Source organism: Tupaia chinensis, unplaced genomic scaffold (assembly GCF_000334495.1).
Source record: "Tupaia chinensis unplaced genomic scaffold, TupChi_1.0 Scaffold000270_2, whole genome shotgun sequence".
In the NCBI taxonomy this organism is placed as follows: domain Eukaryota; kingdom Metazoa; phylum Chordata; class Mammalia; order Scandentia; family Tupaiidae; genus Tupaia; species Tupaia belangeri.
This window is the reverse complement of record NW_006159751.1, coordinates 545,732-557,266: the sequence shown is the minus strand read 5'-3', so window position 1 is coordinate 557,266 and position 11,535 is coordinate 545,732.

Here is an 11,535-nt window from a genome sequence, read left to right as displayed (position 1 = left end):
AGAAAGACAGAGAGAGACAGAGAGACAGAAAGCGAGAAATCACCCCTTGGGGAGGGGGGATGGCCACGCCTCAATCCCTTCTCTTCCATTCTCCTTTCAGGATCTTGGGCACACACACACACACACACACACACACACACACGCCCCACATGAGTTTAAGCCACCACCACTGGGTCTGGGAGTTGAACCATGGTCGACTACATGGGAGTCCAGCAAAATAGCCATTACGACAACTGCTGGTCCTTATTTCACATTTCTCTACACTCCTACCTGACTTCTTTAGGGCATTAGTGATATATCATTCAAACAGGTATCCTGAAAGTCTGCACAAAGGAAGTTCCAACAAATGTTTATTGAATAAATATCCCATTGCATAGCTTAATTGTGTACACACTACCAGGAGTTGACAGCTACAAATTCGAAAATTGAAATTAAGGTAGCCTCCTATGAATAAAGTTAGTCCAGATAAAGCAGTAATAGATGATAGCCATCATTATATAAATAACACAATCCCAGACCCAGCCATGATAATACCTGCTGAATGCTGCTGCTCTCAACAGGCTGAGAGCACATGGTAGGCCCAGGTTTAATTCTCAGCCCACCCTAAAAAACTAGGTGCAGTGACATGCACCTGGAATCCCAGCCACTCAGGAGCCTGAGGACAAAGAATCTCAAGCTCACAGCCAGCATGGGCGACATAGCAAGACCTTTTCTGAAAAAGTTGAATATTGGTGGTGGGCACTTCTGGTTCTAGCTGGAAGGCTGAGGCAGGAAAATAGTGACACAGCAAAGACTCTTTCTAAAAATATCACACATACACACATATACACACACAGGGGGAAAGTACACAAAATAAAACATAAAACACGCAACCCCAAAATTGTATTTGACCACCACCCAAAATACAGCTATGATAACTCATATACAACTTCTGAAAAATTTCTGTAATAATGGTTGTTTTTTTTTCATGTGATATAATCACTATGTGAATTATGCTAAAATTGAAATAATATACAGAAATTAAAGTCACTCACAATCCAACCATCCAGGGAAAATTACTGTTAACATTTTGGTATATCTCCATTAACATACACAAGAACTTGCATATGCTTTTTTTGCTTAATATGTTTGAATATTTTCTGTGTAATCAAATTTTATTCTAAAGCAAGACAACATGTCATTTTATTATGTATGTGCATATATAATAATGAATTTATCTACTAGTATCCTTGGACATCAAAGTTGTTTCCAATATTTCAGTATTATAAATAGTGGCAAAAAATATTCTGTAGCTACCAAAACTTCATGCCAAAAAACCCTCCAGAAAGATTGTGTTAATTTTCCAGTAACAAGCCAACAGGGTCTGTTTCTTTAAAACTCTTTCTAACTATGGGTATCTAGAGTATGATTTTTAAATAGAAAAGAAAAAAGGTAATTAACCATATTATATTCTGCATTGAAAAATAAAAAATCTCTTTTCAGAATAAGGATGGGGGATAAGGCACTAACAAAGGGGGTAGTCAGAGATAAAATCTGGTGATGCATCTAGGCCCATGACTATGAATATTCTGTATTTACTGGAAGTACCTTCTGATAGAAATGGAGCCTTGAGTTCATGATGTTTGATGACCTTGTTTCTCAGGGTCATTCATCTTCCTCCTTTCTGGGTACCTGCTTACCGGCTGTATTCAGTCTATAAATAAAATATGGCCTTTGACTAACAAGGGTCTGATGCTCAGTGATAGCGCTCTGTCAGTTGTCACTCTGACTCCTATATCAGACACTTGTGATGACTATGTTAGGGTGAGTCCAAATCTAGAAAACATATCACCTCTGGCAAAGAATTTTTAAGACCAAAATCAAAGGTGTAACACTAGGTGTTTTCCAAACTTGCTGCCCAACAGTATCACCTTACCAAGTGTTTTGTTGTTATTGTTGTTGCTTTAAATATTGACTTCCAAGACCAATCACTAGAAGTTTTGTGTTGTTGTTGTTGTTTTGTGTGGGTATTTTTGTTTGTTAGTTTTTGTTTTGAGGCCTGGGACAGGACCTAGGAATATCTAGTTTTTAAGACTCCACAGCTGATTCTGATGTGAGCCAGAGATTAAGAACCATGGGTTTAGATAGTGTTAACTTGACCAGGGTCCTTATCTTAAAGAGCTGGCCTACAAGATCATCTGTTCTCTCCAAATAATGATCTTTGTTTCTCTCTCTGCCATTCTGGAACAGCAATAGGTAAAACCAAATATAACTATACCCAATGTATCAATTGATTACAATGTTCAAAGCACTTTTCACAGATAATCTTTCTTTCTTCATAACATTTCCATGAGTCCTAAAGCTTAATTTTCTTAACTTTGTATCTCTTTTCATATCACAATGTCAAGAACTTACCAAAAACAAAAAAAAAAGCTATTATGACTAGTAATATTATTTTGGTCATTACTAATACTATTCATCACAACTCCAGGCCTAGCTGTTATGAGATGCAATATGAAGAGAAAGATGTAGTAAGTGATTCTAGCAGACTTTTAAAGAAATGGCCCACTTTCAGATATTGAGTTTGCAAAGTAGCAACATGAGCTGTAGCAACATGGGGAAAATGTGATCTCTATGGTAAAATCTCTTATTAAAAGAAGAAAATCCTACCTCTCCAGCATATTTTCCTTCTCTCTGGGTCTCTCTCTATTTTGCAGGGACAAGTCCCCTGGGGATTCTGAGAAAGCTGTGGTCTCTTTAACTCTTTACTGCTTCTCTAATGTCTAGGCCCCTGGCATCAACTCTGAGGGTAGGATTCAGTTGGAGATTCTCCAAACCTGGTCAAAGCCAGCTGCTCTCTGCCTAGAATGGGAACAACCCAGTCCAGGCCCAGCTACAACCCAAAGCCAAAGTACTTGTAGCACTAAAGATAGAGAGAAAATCCAAAATAAATACCTACATTATGTTTTAAACAAGAAAGGGGTCCCTAGTCCTTAAAAAAGATGGAGAGTTCAGGGAACCAGCAGTTAGCGTAATGGCTATGTCGCTGGACTCCCACGTAGTCGACCGCGGTTCGTGTCCCGGACCTGGTGGCTTAAAACTCACGCCGGGCGCGTGTGCGTGCGTGCCCAAGATCCCGAGAGGAGAATGGAGGAGAAGGGATTGTGGCGTGACCATCCCCCCTGGGGGGTGATTTCTCGCTTTCTGTCTCTATGTCTCTCTCTGTCTGTCTGGCGAGCGCACGCGCCCTACAGTGAAAATCTCTCCAAAAAAAAAAAAAAAAGATGGAGAGTTCAGAAGAAAAAATGGTGCTAGGCAGCAATTCAGCAAATAGAGAATAGCAATGCATATCACTTCAGTCCCACAGAGCAGACCTTTCTTTTATATGCTTTGTTCCTGTAGTTCATAAAGCAATAATCTGGATTTAACATCATGAACTTGAGGCATCCATTTCCATCAGAAGGTACTTCCAGTAAATCCAGAACACTCACAAACATGGACCTACATGCATCACCAGATTTAAACTCTGGAAAATGCCATCTCAGACAAGAGCCATCATTAGGCTATGTAGAGGGTCCAGCTGGTCTTGTCAACAAAAGCACAAGGTCATCTTTGGCATTAGAGTAGAACTAAGACAACTTTACACATCCCAATGGGCAGCTATGGATCCCAGGAGCCTAACCAAGTATGTATCCACATGGTGAAGGAACCAAAGAACCCAAAGGCTAGAGGTGAACCAACCTATATCATGCACAATTTGCTCATCCCTAGGAGCAGATCAGGATTGGAGCAGAATGGCCACCTAGAGTCCCTCCAGCTCCCTCTTGCCTCAGACTTCAATTCTGACATCTCAAGCAGATAAGCAGCAAAAGAGTTTCCAAGAATAAGAACTGGGGGTTAGGATGATGGTGCAGCCATAAAACACAAGACTCTGTGAGACTGGCCTACATGGAATGTTCCATGTTTATGTCCAGAGACCTCTCTGAGGACTCTGAACACATGAGTACCCATGATCCAAGCTGAATGGAGCTAGGAGTGGCTAATGGCATCAAAACATTTTTGGTTGGTGGTGCAGAGGTAATGCAACTGAACACACATGGAAAAAAACCTGGCTTTATGACCCAGAGCCTCCCTATATACTCCAGGGACATGCATGAGTGCCCGTGATCCAGGCTGGCTGAGACTGAAGTAAATCATGGAGAAAAGACCCTGTCAGAGTCTGTCTCTCTCATGGAAGAAATAAATAAATAAGTTTTACAGAAAAGACTGTGGGGGTTTCTGTTTCTCTGTCTCTCCTGCTTATAAAAGAAATAAACTTAAAATAATAAATAAAAGGATAATATCTGGGCATTTGGAAGGCCCAGCATAAACTCATGGGGGAGGGGGGGATGTCCCAAGCTCAGAGCAGAAGCCATGCCTGCAGGAAACACAGCTGTGCTGACCCATGGGCCACCCATTCACTGATCCATAACAATGGATATCCGAAGTCTGTTCCTTTTTAGACTTGGGGACCGCTCTTTATGTCAGTCCCAGAAGCCTGAAACAGCCTGGAGATAGAGACCAGAGTCTGAGAGGAAAGACAGGTGGGAACCAGTCCTGAGCTAGAGAAGATTTACAAGTAAGCAAAAAAAAAAAAAAAAAAAAAAAACACCTCAGTGAAATATTGGTTCTCAGTAGGCTGGGATGAGCAGATTGCTGAGCTCTGTCAGCAACTAGTGACTAAGGACAGCTGTATACATACTTACATAAAACCCAGATAATTTTGAGTTTGTTTTTCTGTTTCAACAAAGAAAAAAATATATATTTAGACTTTTTTTTCCCTCTCTCTCTCTTTCTGGACGTAGCATTAGCTGGCTTCCTCCACAATAAGCCCCCAAATAGAACAAATGCGTGAGAGGTAGGAGCATTGAGGACAGCCCAAAACAAAATTAGCACCAAGTCCTGCGAGGCAGCAGAATCCTAGATTTTTCTCAGAATCTGCTCTCCAAATCTGGCTCCAAAGCACTGCTCTTTTGCTAAACTGGCAATGGTTGCTATTGAGAACCTCAACAGCGTCTCATGCTTGTCAATCTGAGTTCCTTGGCAATGATTCACCCAGTATTGAAACTGGCATTTGCTTTCCCCCCTGTTCCATACTAGCTCTCTCCCCTAAACCTCCTTGGTTTCTTGTTTACTTCTCTGTTTCCCTGTTTTTCACATTTTTGGAAGCCACAAGCCAATCACGGAGAAAAAAAAAACCAAAAAGGCAAAGCAAACGCTGCTTTTATTTTGCAGCTGTTGATTTTGTGACACACACCAGTTGGGAAAGATGGGGCTAAAGAGTTGAAATGGGCAATTTGCAGAGACTAATCCTGGACTGGCAGCAGTAGATTAGTTGATCTCCAGTGTGCTCAGATCTCATTTCTGTCTCCATCCAATTTGCTGATAATGCAAACTTCATCTTTCAAGACAGTTGCTATGTGTCACATAGTTTTTCTTTTTCTTCTCCTGAGGGGATACTTACCAGCAACTAACATTCTGCAAGTGAAGATGACCTCAGACTAGATGAAACGTTTTCCTGGTCAGTTCCTGCCCTTCAGGTGGATCTTCAGTTCAGGGGAACTGGGTATGAATTAATTCATTTAGCTCAACTAATCCAGGAAAACTCAGCAGAGTGGCTGCTACGGAGGTTCACCCAGATCAGTGTAAAGATCTGAGTAATGGACAAAGGATTGTGTGGCAATTTTTATTCATAGACTTGAATGAAATGGTCCCAGGGCCAACTATCGACACACAGCTCTCTCTGTCTAATGATCAGTTCATCTGCTGAAGTGAGAGGTGATACTGGAGCACCAACATTTTACTTTCAGCCAAACAAGGCAAACATTTTTAGAAGATATTATTATATATGTACATAGATAAACATACACACACACACATATATCTCAGGCACTATATATCCTATTCAATTTAGTCATCACAATCATTGTATAAACTGTTTATCATCATCCCCATAAAATAAGAGGCAATTGAAGACTCAGAGAGATCTAGGAACTCAGGGATCTAGAATTTAAGCCCTCATCTTTGGATTTAGAGTCCCAAGTTCATATTACCCCCAAAGTTCCTCCACTCTGACCTGTACTTACACGGAGTAGATTTCAGACGACAAAAGCTGGAATTGGCAGGCAACCCAATGAAATAATCTATAAACAAACTAACAGCAGGGACATAAACATTTACTGAAATATGCATATACTATCTTATTCATCAAATTAAGCAACCTTATGAATATGAAATTCTATGTTTTTTTATATTTTATAAGCAATTTATATTACTTAATAAAGTTAAAGAATATGTTAAAGGATTGAGCAATGAAACTTTAGAGATTATCTTTTTTTTATAGTTCACAATATTCTTAAGAAATAAAAATAAAAATACTTCATAAGAAAAAGACAAGGGATGACCCCATAGCACAACCACTGAGATTTGTGCATAAAAAGCTGAATCTCACTGGGTACACTGCAGTTCAAATTCTATCTCTGATAACCTGAAGAACATATCAGGCACATGTACATATGTGTTCAAGGTCCTGACAAAATGGAGTAAGAGATATTGTGGTGTGACCATGCCTTATTGAGGGTTGTTCTCTTTCTCTCTCTCTCTCTCTCTCTCTCTCTCTCTCTCTCTCTCTCTTTCTCATGCACATGCACACTCTGGCAATGAAAAATGATTTAAAAAAAGAAAATAGAATTTTGAAATTCTCTGCTGAACTCAGAATTTTACACACACAGACACACAGACACACACACAAAATATACATATATATATATATATATATATATATACATATATATGAGGGAAATGATGTTGCCAGATAGTGCCCTAGCACATAATACTACATGTATATTTGAGAATGAATTAATAAAATTATAATTAAAAGATAGACCTGAGAACACTATGGAAGTTAGTTATGAGGAAATGTACTGTAACATATTCAAATGTGCCCAATTGTCTGGTCTCTATACCACTTAATAAAAAAAAGGGAAAAAAAAGAAAACAATCATGGAGTAGAGTTTATCATACAGGAACCCCCCAGCATAGGGATATCACAAGTATATTGTATACGCAGTAAAATAATCGTGGTGTTCTGGCAAAGGGGATAGAGCAAATGTAAAAACTGGAAACCATCTAGGTGAAGCCTATTGTCTCCACCACTGAGGTGGCTTAACATGCCCTGTAATGCGTAATTGCTGGGCAATTGAGGCTGCACGCAGCTCTGGGATCAGTTCATAAGGTCAGACTTCATCATATCATTAGGAAAGGCTTATTACCAAAATAGAATACTAAACATATACGGGGCCAACAGGGACCATGTATTAAAAAGATTTAAGGGATCCGGAAAAGAATAATCATTACTGCTATTATTCATAATAATTTACTAATAATATACACACACTTTTTAAAAGTATGTGTTATATGTGTAATATATACTATATACACACACAATCCTTTAAAAAGATGACATATAGTATATATTATATGTGTGTGTCTGTGTGTGTGTGTGTGTGTGTGTGTGTGTGTGTGGAGAGAGAAACAAAGAAATGGACAGTTGTCATACAAGTCAGTATTGTATGAGGTGTCTTGGTGTTAAACATATACAATCTCTAATACTTTACATTTTAAAATGACTAGTTTAAAATTATGATTCAAGCAACTTCACTCTGAAGGCTATTCTAATGTTCAGGTCAGCGTCTTCATTCATAGGATAGAATTTCAATCTGTCTCAAAAAGCAAGTATTCACATAAGCCATCATCCCAAGTTTTAAATGAAAAAAATACATCCAAATGTTAAAACATATGAGTACTTTTTGCTAGTTGCCCAATTTTTAGAAGATATAAGAGGCATTATAATTTAAACAACCATTAATTTATTTACTTATTTATATACTGATTTTTACTTTTGTAGCAGATTACCTAGTTTCAATTTGTTTTATTTTGATAAATTATGCGAACGAGTTGGTAGCTGAATAATAGACATATAAACTGATCTTCATATAGCTAGCCAAAATTATTTCTGACATCCTGTATACAAAGCAGAGCTCTTCCAAAGTCTGTTTTTGGAGCTGAAGTCACCATTCAAGAACATAAATCAGATAAATATAGCAATTTACTAGATACTTATTGTGGTTATTGCTATTCTTAGCATTTATCATAATAATGTTTTCAAACTGTATGGATTTATATGAGTAAGAACTAGAAATATCTCATCAGGATTTTAAAATCTCTTGCACATTTTTAAATATCATCCAGAAATTTAATCATGATGAGTTTAAAAACCACTATCAGCAATGAGAATTATTATAATATTAATCAAAGTTCCATTCCTGCAGCTTAATGCAGTTCTAAAGGAAAAAAAGAAATGACCAGAGTCAGACCACAAGAAGAAAAGAAATCACCACTTGATAATATTATTTCATTAGCCAGATAAAGACAGGCAAAAAGAAGACGTTTATCTCCTGCCAGAGGCAGCATCTTTGGCCCTGCTCACATCCTAATCTAAACTCTGTCCTTAACCATATGTGAGTGTTCCCATTAAAGGTCAAGCAATTCACATACACTAGTTGATTATACAGCTGAGGACAAAACAGGCCCATAATATGTTTGTGTGCCACTAGTCGTGACAAAGTGCAGCAGCCCACAGGAGCCGCAGGGCTGGGCATCATCATCTTTCATGCTTTCTCTGTGTCTCTAGTCCCCTAAGCAAGAGTGGCAGATGATGGTTTTCTGACTGGTGTCATAGGTCTACAAACCTCAGAATATTGCATCTTCAATGGGCAGCACATCAGGGACAGTATTGCAAATCAATTAGATACATTTCATATTCGAAATTAAGTTACCTGATTTCCAATATGTCTTCTGTACTCGAAGAATAATGCATTTATCTTCTTGATTATTTGGCAGAAATTGGGATGACTGGGTTGAAGACTGCTTTCTGACTCTGAAGAATTAATCTGTTTTGGCAACTGAAAACTACTTTATATTCCAGCCCTGGAGTAGAAGGGCCCTCCCTGCTTGGCTCTGGCCTATATTATACTTTACAGGAGTGTTATGGATTTTATTGCATTTACACAAACCTGATGCTGTGTGGAAAGTGTATCCAAATGAATAAATATGTTATTAAAGTTGCTATGAGGCTTTGGGAGGGGGTGGGTGGCTATAGGGAAAATATTAAAAGCATATATTAATCTGTATATTATCATCATGTGGAAATGTACAGCTTAAAATTCATTACCTTATTATTATCCTGAGGGCTATATTCAGATGTAAAAAAGGCATTAATTTTGCACTTTGCAATCTGTCTCAGAAATTTCAAAGACCCGGAACATACAACAAATTATAAATATATTAAAATGGGAGATGTCATAAATGGTTGCAGACTGTGACCAATATTGCACTTGGACAGCAAAAAGTTATGTTAAAATTGATCTGAGAGCTGATCAACTTAAAAAATTAATCATTTGTTAAATGTTTAGTTAATATCTATGGAGGCCTGCTAAGTACAAAACACTATACAAGGCACTGTGGAAAGTAATCTTGTAAAAGACATGGCCCCTGTCCCTATATCTAAATGGAGAGATTATCAAATCTACTTTGGTCCTAAATATGTTGCTTTATTGAACCAAGATATCATCCACCAGGTGTCCTTTTAAAATTATTTATTTAATTTTATTTATTATTATTATTGTTTAATTTAACCAGAGAGAGACAGAGGGGGAGAGAGAGAGAGAGAGAAAGTGAGAAAGCAAACCTCCAGGCCCAGGACTTGAACCATGGCTGGCCATGTGGGAGTCCAGTGCCTTAACCACCACTCCACCTTCTGACCCCTATGAGGTGAATTTTTATAACCTGAGAAACTAAATGTACCTTATTTCATGGTTATGCAATCAGTTTTCTGTTGTCATGTTTATTATCTTAGGAAATTAGTTCAGAAGGCCCTCTCCATAATAGATTTTATGTGGCATTTAGTTAAGTTTTTCTTTTTTAATCTCCAAAGCCTGTTGGGATTCAGTAATAAGCAACCAAAATGGAGTATTCCAGTATTCTAATTATACCCAGTGTTTCCTGACTCAGGCATGCAGTATTACAACCAAGAAGAGCTATTTGCTTATTAGTATCTCAATATCCGGGGTTGATAATGGACCATTTATGAAGCACTAAAGTGCTCAGAGGCACTTAAAACACTCTCGGATTACATATTTCAATGTGAGCATCTGGAATATTCTCTTTCGTTGGCACCTTTGATTCCATTCTTCATGCTGAGGTGGGCTCAGAGCCCTTGTGTTTCAGAATTAGGGGTAATTGAGTTTCAGCCCATTTGTTTAGAAACCAACTTCACAATGGGGTGTCAGGAGTACTTAGCAATGCATTATCTCCCAAAGCTATGCAGCCAGTGTTATCTGGGCACTAAGGGACACTTACATCCATTGATAATATGTGTTACCACAGCACATGCAGTTCCTACATTTCTGACATGTTGACATTTAAGGATTGAATCTCTTCTGCCAGATTTTGCCATTTTGTTTTACTGCATGCAAGAAAGCAATGCTCCCTGTGCCCATCTCTGAAACCCACAGTCCTAGTAAGATCTAACCCGAAAGGGCAAATCTTCCATGCAGTGGCAGAGTAAAGGGATCAGTCACATCCATAATGTGAAAATGCCCACTCATGTCCACACTAGAGTTGATATAGCAATGGAAATGCAGGTAGCTTGATATTAGTTAGGCAATAAGACCAGTTTTAGGTATGTAGCCCTTGAAGAGCAGGATTCAGGCAACAGTTGGTGACATGATTAACAAGAACGAGGAAGAGCCTGATAGAAGCTGGTAGGGAGTCCTATTTTAGCAAAAGGAAAGTGGGGCAGAACTCAATTCTTAAGAATAGGACAAGAGATGAAACAGACAACAGCTTCCTAGAGATGCAGATCCTGAGGGTTCTCATCAGCATATCGGAACCAAAGCTTACAACCTACTCCAGTCCCATTAAGCTGAGGCTGCTGCCCAATTGAAATGGGCTCTAGAACCACAATCACAAAACACTGAACTTGTGAAGTGTAGACTCTACAACATAGAGGTTGAGGAAGGCAGAGATTGACAGGTACTCAACCTGCAGAGTCACCAAAAGGATAGAATTTCAGCTCTACCTAAGGCTTCCTGCTGCCCCAGGATATGATGCCAAGATTTAGGGGCCAAAGGAGAGATCTAGGTAAGAAAGTCTATTTTATGGGCAGGGAATGATTGATAAATCAGGAAACTGAAAAAAAGTTTATAAGAATGAAAAGACTTGAAGTGGAAGGAAGGTAACCATTGATCTAGGGAAGGAAGCCAGCTAGCACGGTCAGGTAGGCATAGTAATGCAATACTGAGGGCAGAGCCAGAGAAGTCAGCTAAGGGAGGATGAACTGGGCATATATAAAAGCAGGGGATGTGCTTTGTTCATTTTGGATGCCCAACATATAACAATTATAGATCTCAGGAAAAGAGAAAAAAGGAGAAATGGAGCAAGGGAAGGAGGGAAAGA